We start from the raw sequence: 15,710 nt of genomic DNA on the forward strand, positions 1-15,710 counted from the left end.
TAGTATAATTAAAAGCACCTAGTGAAGCTTCAGTTCTTACAGGGGTCAAGCAGTGACACTGATGCAAGGTCTCCCTCCTATTCTGGAAGCCCATAATGAACAGCTTCCTTCCTGAAACTGACAGCAATGCATAGGGAGCAGAACTAAGAATTTAATCACAGTATTTCTGTCCAAGTGTTGCAGTGATACAGATGATAACTGAAAGAACTGATGTTTGTAGAGCAGAATAGGAAAAAGATAACATAACAAATAGTGCAAAAAAAACCATTCTGAAAGCGTGATCTATGTAAGAATTTCCATTATAACCAACTACAAGGTCTTAAGTAATATGGAATAATTAATCAAATTAATTTCCTTCATGAAACCCATTTATGGAAATACACATGGAAAAATTAAATAGACTGCTGGCAGTCAGTCTAGTAGCCCAAACTCCTAAAGAGCTCTAGGGTCAAAAGGAGCACTCATTGCAAAGTCAGCTTAAGATGCTAGCAAAATAGGCATTTGCCACAGGTACTCAACAGCCGTGGAAAACTCTCCCCTACCTTGAATCCTCTGTATCAACAGAGCTCTCCTCTCCCAGAGCTTGGGGTTCAGCTGGAATGACTATCAATTCATAAACAGAAAGATTTGCTATCTGGAGGAAGGAACACTCAACAGGCAAGAGGATAACTGAGAGCAACCAGAAAAGTTCTGTACAAGATACTTTCTGCAGAGGTCTAAAGCTCGCAAGAGGTGGAGTAAGAGAGTCAAGAAAGAAGAGATTCCCACCATGTCTGCTCCCAAACATTCCTGCTGACAGCTCCACTCGCTCATCTCTCCATTATCTCTCCTTTCACAAACTACAGTGTGCTGCTGCCATAAGATTCTATTTCCCTGTCCCAACAATAAGTACATTCTTCATGACCAGGGCAGTGAAATTCAAGTTTATCTACACTGCTGTAAAGCTTAAAGCCATCTCGATTCAGTATAAAATAATTTAAAAAGCAAGCTACCTTTTGGTAAGTTCTTATATATCCATAAGCCAAAACACCCTTACAGCTCACCATCAGACACTGGCTTTAAGGAGGACCTTGGCTTTGATAGTTTAAACCAAATGTAATCCTGAAATAAATGTGAAAAGTAATTATTTATGTTTAAAAAAAGCCCTTGTAAGTGAAAAGCTGCAACATCTTGTTCAGAAAGATTACTAAAATCTCTAGTAGTTACTGTATTTCTAAAACTACATTGGGTTTTTTTTAAGCACATACTGTGGACTTACATACTGGTACAACGTTGGACAAGCTGGTAAAAACAACTGCACAAAGCCACTACCAGTAACAAACCAGCATCACTTCATTAACTTGTTTTATAATCGATGAGTTACTTTCATAGGGCAAGAAAGGACATAGAGCAATGCAACACATGTTTTAGATTGATTTTAGAAATCCATCGTGAAGAAGGCTTAACTACTCCATAGAAAATTTTTTTGGCTTAGCTAGACAAGGACAAGCTGTTTGAGATTTTCATGTTCCTTTAGTGTCCAATTATGCAACAGAAAAACCTCTGTCAATGCCAAATAAATCCCTGTTGCACACCAAATACTATATTTATATGCAAGTACATCATCATAAAAAGAAGAGTGAAACAGACAAAAAAGTAGGAAGTAGCAGTTTGTGGACAGTGGAGCATTATTACTACTCCTTAGTTCTGAAAATATATTAAAGATGACCAAAAGTAGCAGTGAAGCCTGTTTCATGGCTTTTACAAAAACGTCCACTGAAAGGCAAAGCATCTTCAAACACGATTGTGAGAGTTTAGATTCTCCCATGTTTGATGTCTTAAAAATGACTGCCCAGCATATCATACAAGTAGCAAAATCAGAACTAGAATAATGACTTCCCAAGAAAAAATAACAACCAATCTTCATAAACAAGCTTCTTTCAACACTGTTTGAGAGATCTGGTTAGGAACAGCATGAAGGAATGGTAAAATCATCAAAGAATTTAAAAATAGATTAAAAGCTGTCATAAATATACAAATATACTCCCAGTAGTCAAACAGCTGACAATAAGGAAAATATTCTGTGCATTCTCACTGGTTCTGTGCAATTTTTAGGTAAATTCTCTTTTCTTTCTATTCATCAGATAAATACACTAAAATGGTGGTTGTGGACAAACGGTTGTTCGCATGAGCAAGGGGATGAAGTCACAACTCTGTATTACTGAGGACTGATCCAGAGCTATATTTTCCACAGAACAAAGGCCAAATCCACTTATATCAAGATAAGAATCAACTTATTTATCTTCTGTTCCTCTCCTATAAATTGAATTATTTGCTATAATCCAGCAAATCTAGTGAAATTCAGCACCCAAAATAACTTGGAGTTGATACAATTAACAGGTCAAAGCAAGAATAGCACTACACAGATAGATGATCTGTGTTGTACTTCGTTTTTATTTTTAAGAAAAGATCAGAATCACCTTAGGCAACTATGACATTATATATAATTACTTACTATAGACCTGTTTAAAGAATTCACTCCTTTCAGGTGTCAACATAAACAAAACAGGAGTATCACCTCTTATTTTAACAAGCTTCCAGTAAACTAATATGTATTCAAATGTTTTCTCTTAAACCAGACTAAATTCTTTTTCACATTCTGTTATTAGCTATGTTATACAGCACACCTCAAGGAAACTTCATTCTGTAGAAGTAAAATTGTTAACTTGAACTTTAAGAAATAAACCACAAATTCTCAGGAGTGTTAATAGCAATTGTGCAGCCTGGTTCCCCAAGTACTGTCTTGAGGTTTATTTTTGAAATGAGTAAACTTCAAATACAAGCCTGTTTACATTTCCAATAAATATTTAATGGAAAATTTTACATGATGCACTGCCGTGCTACAAGATAAAACTGAAAATAATGACATTTGAACATTCAACATTCAAACAACTTAAAGATGCGTCTTCACTATTAAAATTATCAAATACATAAAAAAACTCTGATCAGTGACACTTGAGAAAATAATTTGCTTCTACCATCTCACAAGACAGCTACCATCTAAAGTAACAGCCTCAGAAACACATGAACATAAATCTTCATTACTTTCCTCTTTGCTGCCTCTTCCGCTAGACTCTATGCTGCTACCATTGTCATCACACCTTACTGAAAATGAGTCTTAATCAGTACAGAGCAAACATTTGTCCTATGTGTAATGAAATAAAATAACTTCCCTCCTGCCCCATCCTGAAATAACAAATGATAAAAGCTGAAACAAATTCTAGAAGTCAACTCAAATATAACCTTTAAAACAGTATTACTCAGGAAAGGAGAAAAACTTATGCCTTTATTGAACTGTATCTACACATTATTGCTCAGCACTATAATGCGCTGTAATACCACAGGAGGTATATTTATCTGCTGTGCCTCTGTTTCAGATAGTATTAAATGCATAACCATATGCACATTTCATTGAAATTTTTAAAGTGGGGAAAGCACACAAAAGCCCAGTTGAACAAAACCAGGAAACCTTCAGACTGTTTTGGAAATCAGAAGAACAAAAAAATATACAGAGTGTTCTTCCTAAGCACTAGGTTCATCAAAGTCGTTCAAACAACTGTGAAAGATCCAAGCTCCCCTCCAAAGGAGGTTGCACGATTTGGGGTCTTCTGCCAAGGAGTTTATTTTCATCCTTTACCAGAGCCTATGACTCCACTTTCCTCCTGAAGGAAAGCAAAATGCATAGCACACATGACCCCCATCTACAGTTCTACCACAGCAAAAGGATATTTTAGTACACCCTCCTTTATATACTAGTTTTGTGTACAGGGTTTGGGACGGTACGGTATTGAGAAAAAAAAAAGGAAAGCAGGCTTTCTGTTCCACTTTTCTTACAAACAAGAACATGTTGATGCACATGGTTCAGGAATGAAGGTGTCAAAATGAAGTAAACATTGTTCTGAACAGGCAATTTCCCCCAGGGTCATCATTCTGCACTTCCCTAGAACCCAGAGTGGTTTGGATCAAACCAAGGCTGAAGTACACAATGGAGAAAGTGCAACAGTGACCTCTTACATTCACCTTCAATTACTCAACCACTCTTCACTGTAAGTGCAGTCAGTCCTAGCATGTTAAGCACATGTGTGCAAACGCTCAACAAGAATTGTTGAACTCGCAGCCCTTTAAAAAAAAAACCTAAAAGTGCATTAAAAGTCAGAGCTTCCATTAAGACTTTCTAAAACTTAGGAAGCCACGGGAGTTAATGTTTATAGACCTCTTCCTGTTCAGTTCTATTAACTCTGTAAGAAAAGTTTAAAACATTTAATCTTTATCAGTACTTAGAATATTCTAGTGACTGGGAGGAACATAGAAACAGCATATGCTCAGCTTGCCTTTCTTTGGGCCAACTGCCCTTCCCCATTATGTAGGTATCATGCATTATTAGATTTCCATTCTTATTTATTTTGTAGTATTTCTACCAGTTCTCTTCCTGTGAATGTCACTTTACAGAACACACAAAAACATAGTTTAAGCTTTTTTGTTAATCTGTTGGAAAGAGCATAGCTATTTCTCTCCTTCACCTTCTTCCCAAATTTATACAATAACCTTTTCATTTTATCTTTAGAAACTCTTTACAATTATATTGATCAAATGCTCCTTTTCCCCTTTGTTACTGTAACTTCTGTATTACTGTTTTGAATGTTACACCTTTCAAAAACATACACATTTCCTTAATCTTTTCCATTCTTTATTAGGGGCACTTACCTACAATACCCCAGACATCTTATATATCCACACAGCACAGAGTGCACTATAGTTAGCCACTGCCATGCATGGACACTTGCATGTTCATGTACAGTGATAACACTGTCTACTCCCTACATTTGCTGCTCTCCCAACCAGCAACATCACACACCAATTCCTTGGGTAAACTTCTGTCTTGATTCACTCTTCCCTTCTTGCAAGCTGCTGTAAGGCTGTGGCCAAGTGTAATGACATTCAGGCTTATCTGTCTCAATCCCAATTTCTCTTCTCATCAGGGGAAAAGGCTAGCAAGACAAAATGAAAATATCCTATGGGTTGAATCTGACCTAGACTATCAGCTGCATCATGAATGGGCATCTATCTTTTCCTCATTTGTATTTAAAACAAGGTGTCTGTGCAGAGACAATTTCTCCTCTCCTCATCCCAATTTGAGCAGCATCTGTTACGGTCAAATTCTCACAGATGGAACTTTTAAGTCATAGGGTCAAAAAAACATATATAATTAAGCAACAAAGCAGTTCGAGATCTCTGTGCTTTAAATTGTTTCACAGAATAGAAGTCTGTACACAGAAGCTTGTATGAGTGACAATAAGTAAGGTAACTTGGCTGATATTAGCTACTGAGTGGTTCCTCTAGGCAGACATAAGTGGAAATGTGAAAGACTTAAAATTATACTTTAATGACTTAAATTGCTCTTGGAAAGACATACCTGCTTTTAATCTCATGGTTCAAAGTTATTGCTGGTGTAACCAAACAAGAGCAATGATATTACACCAGGAATTATCTTAGCACAATATGAATACAACACAATCTTTAAAAGATTTAATTTTTTGTAACAGTGCTCATTAAATGCATTTTTTTTTTTTAACCTTAAATCCAGAAAGGTACAGGAGAATCCCCCGACAGCTTAATTTTCTCTATCACAATGATTGATAGGCTTATACCTTATGATAGTTATATATAGTATAATAATCATCAAAAAAGTTGTTCTGATTTTCTAATTACAACCCCTAGATATACGTCCCTCATCTCTGCCTTGTAAGTAATTAGAGATTTATTAACATTAAATCTAAAGTTGGCAAAGGAATACATTATCTGATTTATTGCGGTGGAAATTTAATGGGCTCTCTAAAATACAAACTGTATAGTATATTAAAGAAAAACAGAAAATATATTCAGAATTATGGCAAATGAAAGCAGAACTGCATTTTTAAATGCATTTCTTGGATTAATGTTATTATTTTACAAAAGACAAAGTACTAGTGCTATTTTATTGATACTGATGCAAATTTGTAGGTGTTTAGAATCAAGATGTTCTTACCTACAAGAAATAATACAGAACATTATCTTTATGAAGTTACCTAGACAGACGGCTGAAATTCAGTGACAGAATTTGAAATGCAATTCACAATGATATACACAAACATTAATTTAGTTTTAAAAATAAAAAAAAAATACCAATAGTGAATTAACAAGGTAAACATGTCTGTCAGTATATTATATACACACTCCACTATCTGGGAAAATCCCATGAAGCATGCCAACACATTGTTCTTTCTACCTAGGAATATTAATTATAATTTTCTGTACTGAGAAAAAAGAACAAGTTAGAACAATATAACAAGGTCAGTCTGAAGTAAGAGTGGAATACAATCCCCCAAACTATTCTTATTTAGTACTCTTAATCCAGATTTTAGAAAAGTAAATGAAAGATAAGATTTGTAAATTCCCTTGAGAAATAAGATTTTCCTAATGCAGCGATACCATAAGATACCAGAGCTTTTCAGAGACAGAAAAGAATACTTTGTAGTAACACTCAGAAACACCTGCCAAAAAACTATGAGCTGTTAGCTTATCTAGACTAAATTGTTTTCAACAGGCATCACATTCACAAGTCTGACCACAGTAACAATGAAAAAGTAAACATAATAATCTCGTGCACCAAATTATTTTGCTTCAAAGTTCCTGCTGATTCTGAGATGCAAATAATTGGAACTGATTAAAAACTTCAAATGAAAGCGACTGTTTTCTCATTACTGTTTAACTGAAAAAAACACCTCTAAAAATATTCTTTGCACTCCGTAAAGTTATAACATGATCAAGCACCAGGAGGCTACCAGTTGTACTTCATCTTTCTCACAGATCATTATTAATATTTCCACAAGCTATGGCCATATTTTGTATAAATCTTATGCCTCACTGAATTGGAACAACAGCTTCTATTAGGAGCTAAATCTCTCCCTTAGACTCACTGAGCCAGAAAAAAAAAAAAAGCCCCACAGGCAAACAGCTTGGTTATTCTGTTAGTAACTACCGATTTAAATGGCAGGCTATCTTCCCTTTCAAAGAACTAAAAAAGAATCCATAAATTCTGGTGTTCACTTTCCAGTCCTATCTCAGAAATACCTCTGTAACCTGCTAGCATGGGATTAGCTGTATGGTCCTTCAAATGAGTGGCTTACAGGGGCAAAACAAACCAACCTGTACTACACACTGCTGAAGTTTTGTACCGCAGCTTCTGAAGACCCAGTTTGAAAACTGTTGACTCATAGATAAAATAAACTTAATAACCATGCATTGTATGTTCATGGGAAGAAAGTCTCAAAAGCTCTATTCTCTAACATTATGAGTAGACTTAAGAACTTGGTAAAGCCTGTCAAGTAAGTATTTATTTCTGAAACCGCAGATTTCAGGACTTCACTCATTAGATACAGGATTTTCCAAACTACAAAGCCACCAGCTAAAATTTAGCTCTACTTATTTAGCTTAAAACGCCAAACTGAAGGATATTTGATGGGGTATGTTGTGAGACCAGTATCGTAAGTTCAGCACTCACTCTGCAGTAATTGGGAAACGCAGTAGAGAATCAACAAGCTGTGTTAACTGTAGAAGTAGTCTTTTGCTTCCCTTCCCCAAAGCTGAGCCATTCTGCAAGCAAAGAGCCTGTAGGAAGCTCATCCAGCTGCTGTCTACAGATAAAGAGACTTTTGATTTTCTAAACTTGCCAAGCCAATACATTTCCACCAACAGAAAATCAACTGTATGTTTTCTTTAATTCACTGGAAATAATTATATGAAAGTTACTGGCAACTATGCAAACTCATCAAGCAATCCATAAAAAATTGTCACATGGACCTGCACAAAACCTTGCAGCTCTATTACTTTCAAATTGACAGTAACTTAAGAAAGCTGAATGTTTTTCTTACAAACATTCAGACACAAATACGAGTGCAAACATAAAATAGGAGCCTCTGTCTTGACAAAAATAACAGGTTTCATGAAAACCTTGCAAAGTAAGCATATTGCCACAAAGGTTATAGCATTTTCAGTTAGATTACTGATTGTTCCTATGTATAGGCTGTATTTGTCAAAGACAGGGGTTTATATACTGCATACATATGGATCCACATACGTGAATGTTGTATGTCATATTCTAAAACCAAATTATACTTCGTATTCTGGATAGGTTAAGGAAAATTTCTATAGAAAGTTATTTGTTCTTACCAAATCTGCTGTTCCTAAATAGAAGTATCCTGAGCTGCATTAGAGATTGACTGTATTCAGAAATGGATTCAATTCAATGTGTTAATGTCACAGTATTACAGACTAATCCAAGCTGAAAGGGATTGCAAGAGGTCATCTTGTGCAACCACCTACTCTAAAGAAGGTCAAAACTCAAATCAGACCAAGGAGGTTGGGGCTTTGTCTGCTCAGGGGTTGAAAACCTCCAATAGTATACTTAATCCTTAGCGTTTCATTTTGCTGTTTTATTTGAGCACTTCTAAAATTGCAAAAGTAGTTGTATTAACAGCTTTAACAATAACTTGTAAAGAACACACATAAGGAGTTCTGTAACATCAAGGAATCAAAGTTTATTGAGGGTATATATTCACCTCAACAGTTCAATAATAGACTAAAAGATATTGCTATTTTGCTAGTCTTCATGAGCCAATAAGACAACCTCTCTCAATAACATATCTGTTATAAACTGATAGGTATTGAAAAGCTTTGTACTTCTGCAACCATATTGATAATGAAGTAAAAGTATGAAAAATTATGTAAAAAGCTCACTTAAAACAGCATCCATCTGCAGAACAGAGAAAAATTTGAGTCTTGATCCTGACCCACAAAGGTTATTTCATAAACTTAAAGTCTGCTCAAAAGAATAACGTTTAGAGAACACCTCAGTTATACAGACAAGTATAACGTTTATTTAACAGCCCCTACATGCACACAATTTTAGAAAAAAAACAACACAAATTCAGCATCTCTCTACCAAGACCAAAAACATGTTGAAGAAGTTTCGGCGTTTCTCATGCAAAGAAAAATACATGACAAAGTTTGTCAATAGATCAATTTTTTGCCACAATGAAAAAAAGAAAAAAAAAAAACAAAAACCAACCTTTTGAAAGATTTCAGCTGTGCTATATTAAGAATAAAAATTCTCCAAAACTTATGTTACATTTGAATAAAAAGGTAACTATTTCCTACCTTTAAATTAAAAAATATTTGATAATATTTTGTATTAAGTTAAAAGCTTAGGTTTTTTTAAATGCATCTATTTTGTAAAAAAGAAAGCACATAAGGAGTAAGACATTATTTTTCTAAGGATTTCAAAACGTGAAAATAACTAGTGATATTCACCCACACTGTTATATTTTCAATTGGCACAGCATTAAAGAAGAAAAAATTCTGAAAGACACCAAACAGAACAGTATTCTTTGAAATTGTATACCTAAACTGGCAGAAAAATAATCAATAGTCTTCTTTTCTTTCCTACTGTTAACCTTCTGCCAGCTTAAGTTCCTTGTGTCATTTCACAGCAGAATCAGACAAGCACAAATAATGGTTAGATAGGCTGGAAGCATGCCATGAAACATGGGATCTGGGAAACAGGTCCTTCCTTCATATCTGGCAGCAGTTATCCACTAGATTAGCTAAGTGTACTGGTAAGCCATATCCTTGGCTTTAATTTCCTGCAATGTTAAGCTTGTTTTTCTGAAGCCAATTTTCTTTTCTCTTTCCATTAAAGACTTTCAAATTCTCCATTACTATTCCCATTCCATATAGTACACATGGACACACAGATGTTCTTTGTCAAATTCACATATATTTTTAAATAAAGATTTAAAAAGATACAAATATTTGTGTTGATTGGTAAAACTTTCAACATGAACTTTAGAACATTTGCGACTCTTTTTAGTCCCCTTTTTCAGTTACTGCTTTAAGATAGTCACTGAGACGTGTAATGCAATTATTTTAGAGGTTCAGTATACAAGTAATGTTTGGTTCACAGTGGGAAATTGTATCTTGAATTTAAATTAAAAACACACAACATCTGTCACTTTTTCAGATCAACTATCACATAATAACAGCATATTGCAAACACAAAAATATTCACATAATGAAAATTAAAGCTGTAAAAGGAAACACTACTAATTTGAAACCCTAAAAAGGTATTATATAAAAAATTCAAAAGGACAGCATTCTGCTTTCCTCCCCACTTTCACTATTTCTGCAACACTGTCAGTAGCAAGTAAGTTTTTCATCTTTCATTATTATATACTGCCATTTCCTAATTATAACTTCACATGCTACTGAAAAACCTCACATCTCTACTACCCTTCTATCAACCAACTAGCAGATCCAGTCATCATGCATTTTTGAAATTAAGTTGCATTATCACATATACGGTGTGGCACGATGAAGCAGTAAGACTTCAGTTACAAATAGCATCATTTGACAATATTTTCAGAAAGGGGGGTCAAAAAGGGATAATTTTTAGGACCAATACACAACCACATAGTAAATCAATGAACAATAAATACTAAGGATAAAAAGCAGATTGCCTAATATGCAAACAAAATGCGTAACTATAAAGGTGAATGCAAAACTACATATCAAGAAACAAGCAAGCAGGATATATATATATACAGAATGACACTGATTAAAAAAAAGAACTGAGTCACACTAAACAAAATAACCACATAGTACAGCAATGCTACATAAAAAAAGATACTATCCTGAACTTCCAGGGTTTTAAACAGCATTTCTGAGACCAATACTAAAATTAGTTTCTTTCTTTAGATGGTGGAAAAACAGAAGAGACACAGAGAGTACTAACTATCCACTTGATAAACAGACACCAAAACCCTTCTTCTTCCTTGTCTTTTCAATTACGTGAGAAATGTATGGGCTGGTCAATGAGGAAGCCCAATTTTTCTCCTTTCCATTTTCATAGATGTCTGCAATCCATACCGTCAACATAATGATGCAAGGAAAGGGGAAATGAGCAAAAAAGTAATTCATCAAGGATACGGTTCCAAACCTAGAGACTGCAATCCCTGCCTCATAATCAAGGCAGGATTTCCCTGACAGTATACCCAAGCAGTGCAAAAAAGCAGCCACCCACACCCCCCATTATCAACTTTCCTTGTGCAAGTCAGTAGCTCTCTTCCTAGCACAAACTCAGCAAAAAAGAGGAACTAATCAGCTGGAGTTCCCTCAGGCACCATGCAATGTGCTGTCCCATAACGCAGCAAATTACTGCCAAACATTTGATTTGTGGTGTGTTTGCCTCCAAAAGAGATAGGCTTCTGTTGAACCCACCTGCACTGTAATTCAAAATATAGCTCTATGATGGATAATGTGCCTCTATGATGCTCCTCCAAAACAAAAGGCAGCCACACATCACACACCCCATTTTCAAGCTCTTTTAGTACTATAGCTCAAAGATGATAGAGGTTGTAGTATAGCTCTCAGAACAGTATGTCTTCCGACTGCTATACTATAGTTTGAGAAGTAATGATGAACATGTTTGGGGATTTTGTCTATATATCAAAATACCAAGATAACAAATAAAAAAAGGTGTAGAGACAGCACACTGTCGTGACTCAGGTAAGTCAGAAGAAAAATTTTATACCACCAATGTGTGCCATGCACTTGGTCTCAAAGCAGTCGCCCGCTACAGGCAAGAGAAATACGAAAATTTATCAAAAACCTCTAACAACTACATCACCGCTGTACACTTTTTGACAGAAACATAAAACTTTCTCCAGCAAAAATAGTTCTGTTTGTCCTGAAATTACCTGAGAACCAATGGGGACTGGGGTGTAAGAGAGGGGAGTGCCAAAACAAAGCATCTCAAAGAGATAGTGTAAATAAATACAATCCACGTTTACTCAGCTACTGCAGAACTACAGCATTTTATCCAGAGAGTGGAAATAAAATCAATTTCCTTCTCTGCACAAATGCATTTCAAGTCGCATCTCCCACATCCCATGAGAATACAGTGACTCTACATACTCTGAAATGGGTGATCTAGCCTGTTTTCTCAGGCAGACGTATTCAACTGGACACTCCCAGCAGAACTCAAGAAGCTGGTGGCCTATGCGCCACGCAGATGCCCAACCACCACACACCGACACAAAAAGAGATACAAAAAACCCCATACACTTCATGTTATTCTTTCTTCTATTCCTGCTCTATCTTTATGACAATACCATATTTTTACATAAAGTACAAAGGGACTGAAAAAAAGCAATTGAGGGCAATTCAGTTCAAACAGTATCTAAAGTCCAATGGCAGGTCACTTATGTGAAAAGTGAAAAAAACTTGACTGCACTTTGTATTTGAAACTGAGAAGAAAACAGACCATAGTATGAACTTGTTCCTTTTCTCTACATTCTCCAAATCCTTTGCTTCATTACTCATTACAGACTGAAACCTTTTCATCGTGCACTCTCTGTCCCCAAAACAGGCTCTGTGTGTCCACTGACTGCCTTTTTACCAAAAAAAAAAAAACCAAAAAAAACCTAGTGCTAATGGCTCTGTAACCTTATGCACAAGCTGTTTCTAACGTAGACTGGCAGACACAAGGACGATTTTCCTATATATTTTGAGAAAGAGCTGAAAATAATACATTACTTCATTGAGACCTTTTTTGCATCATAAACAGCATTTTCAGTGGCTAGCAAAGGATAGAATAAGGCAAGAAAATAAACAATTATTGATAAGTGCATCAATCTGTTTTGCTGTCTCACTGAAAATAATTAAACTACTTCTCATTATACTTCCTCCTTCAGGGTCTCACATAATTAGGTAAGATTTTTTCCCATTCCAATTATTCAACAGAAAACAAGCATTTGTAAAAGTCACTTAATTGCAATTCTTGGCAGCCAGCATAGACAAGTTAGCATAGGTATCTGCAAATCCTTTTGCTTTTATGCTTTATTTTTTCCACATTACACCTAATGAAATTCAAAAACAACAAAAAAAATCTTTATATTTAATATTTTGTGCATTGCACTTTATGATTTTTCAACAGTATTAATAATTAAATAGTATTGCCAAATGTTAAATCTACTCCATCATGACAGTGACACACATGACAGAGTAAGTTAAAAATTATTTCTTCAAAAGTATTAATGGGGATGAGGTCATACACATATGTTTGTATGTTCATAGTCTTCTCATATTGGCATACTTACCTATTGATGAATTTGTAGTGAGCCTCCAGTGATTTTTAAGCATTGCCTCTCATTAACAGAAACAATTTACTTCCTTATTGCTCACCTAGACATCATAGCTCTTCCAGTACAAGTTCAAGTTTCTATTATAAACCATTTTTTCAATTTGAGGGAAAAAGGAAAAAGCTAATGATTTTTTTTTATTTTTTTTTTTTTACTTTAGACTAAGGAAGGAAGAGCCTCGAGAGAGGTTCTTTCATGAAAAGAGAAAAAATATCCCTGCAAAGAGTAATCCTCTTCACTAGTTTGCTCTATTGGTGACCTTTAGAGAGATCTACCAAAGCTAAAGAGAAGCTTAGTTAGCAGAAAGGGCAGCTGAGAGGAACAGGTAGCATGAAGAAAAAAGCTTTTAGTCTTTATTGTACAGGATTAGAATTTTTGAAAGAGGGATGAAATCCTAAGACTGCCTCATAAATGTTGGATACTGGAACTCATCACTTTGTGTTAGCTAAAGATAGAATTAGCCAAGAGGGACATGCTATTCTGAAACCAGTGTTTTGCATAACAGGAATGATGCTCCAGTTAAAGGGAAAAACATCTCATGAAGCACACAAGAAAGACTTGTTCTTACGTTTTTACATAAAACAGTTACTGCTCCAACGCTCACAAAGTATGGTTCTAGAAGCTGTCTTACAAACTTCAATAGCAAAAAATATTTCTCTCCCCTTGATTTTTAAAATGTTTTATGGGTAATTCAAACAGATTAGTCATGTGACTATGACCTGGTGTGAACTATAGTCATCTACAATATGTAACTTGTAGATAAAGAGTGTAATCAAAGTTTCTTCCCTGAAAAGCATCATTGCAGTTGCAGAAAGCCAACCTGAAATAACGGAAGAAAAAAAGTCTAGATCCTGACAAGTTCTTATGTTCAAACCTATTCACAGCTGAAGAAAAAAACATGACTCCTATCTAGACAGAACATCTGTAAAAAGCCTATCATTAAACAAGGTTCAAATAATTCTATACAACCAGATGTAAACCTAACAAGTGCTCACGTAAAACTCCAATGTGTATTGTATCTTCATGTTTATCATGTGACTATCAGACTCTTGAGAGGCTCAAGAAGCAGTAGTGTTGTTTCATTTTTAAATCATCTTTATGAAATTGTTTTATAACTACACGAGGGTGGTATAATACCATGGATGTTTTCAGATATCTGCCTTTGCATTCACTCAAAAAAACTCCCTGTGTTATTTATATATCAAATCTGAATGTAACTTACTGCAGACATTTTGGAGATCACCACTCAAACCTCAGACACCCCTTCCTCATTCATCTCCAGCTTTCTTTTGGAGGGGGGTGGGGGGGGAACTCCTCTGAAAGATATTTTTCCAAATAGCGTTAAAGAACGTTCTTCCCTAAACTCAACATGCAACATGAGATAAAGGAGTGAAGAATCATTGTCTGAGGTCCTCAACGTCCTAATGCCATACTTAGAAAAACAAGATGTTAAAATGTCATTTTATTTCGCTATTGGTCTAGAGTATAATTCTAAAAAGTAAGAGCTACTGCACAACGATGCTCTGATCCTACAGTTAACACTATTGTGAAAAAGCTCTAAGAATCATTTAGAACTTGCTGAAAGTACAAATACATCCAAATTACCAACAAGGTAAAGGAGGACTGGACTGTACTTGTTGGGATGCACTACGATCCCAAGATTTTATGTGGACATCACATCTTACCTGCAACAGTTGCACTGGTTGCCAGCCCCAGCTGCATACAGAACACTAACTGCAGGAGAACTTTGCATCCATTTTGCAGTGGTGAGCTCTAGACAGCGCTCAACTGCCTAGACAACTAGGGGACAACTTCAACTGTGGTTCCATCAGGAGGGAAACCACTTTGAGTCCACCAGTATTGCACTTGACATATCCCACAAGGCAAATTTGCACCAAAACACCCATCCTTGACAGTAACTCAAAGTACAAAGAGCCCCGTCAAAAATACTGAAGGAACTAACTGTCCTCATTAGCACCACTCATTTTTTTAATTTTACCTCTACAAATAAACTTTACTCTGAGCCAATAATCTTTTAACACCCTTGCCAACAATTAGGGTGAAGTGGAAGGAAAAGAAATAAGGAGTATGGGACCATTTGAGTTTCTGTTTCTTCAAGGGGCATGACACCTACTGTTACAAATTAACAGCAACATAATAAGCCAGTGAAGTCAACAAAGCAGCATAACCTGAGTAATACAGCCTGAAACAGAATACAGAAAGGAAAAAAAAATAAAAACCCAACAAAAACCCTTAGTTCATCAGGCAATCAGAAAAAGCTCAAGGCCTCACAACGTGCCAGTGACAGGGCAGTAGCCTAGAGCTGTGGCCCAGAATCATCGCTCTGTTCTCTACAAGACAGAGATCCTGGCTATTCCAGGGTTAAAGAGAGAGTCTGTACAGTCTGTAACTGTATGGTTATCCTCTGGGAAAAGC

General features: G+C 35.7%; 1 protein-coding gene across 1 annotated transcript in view; it reads right to left on the reverse strand.

The window, feature by feature from the left end:
- The window catches only part of AVEN (apoptosis and caspase activation inhibitor), a 98,414-nt gene that overhangs the window by 75,111 nt on the left and 7,593 nt on the right, over nt 1-15,710 (reverse strand). The window lies entirely within an intron of this gene.

Source organism: Gavia stellata, chromosome 7, assembly GCF_030936135.1.
Source record: "Gavia stellata isolate bGavSte3 chromosome 7, bGavSte3.hap2, whole genome shotgun sequence".
NCBI classification, from domain to species: Eukaryota; Metazoa; Chordata; class Aves; order Gaviiformes; family Gaviidae; genus Gavia; species Gavia stellata.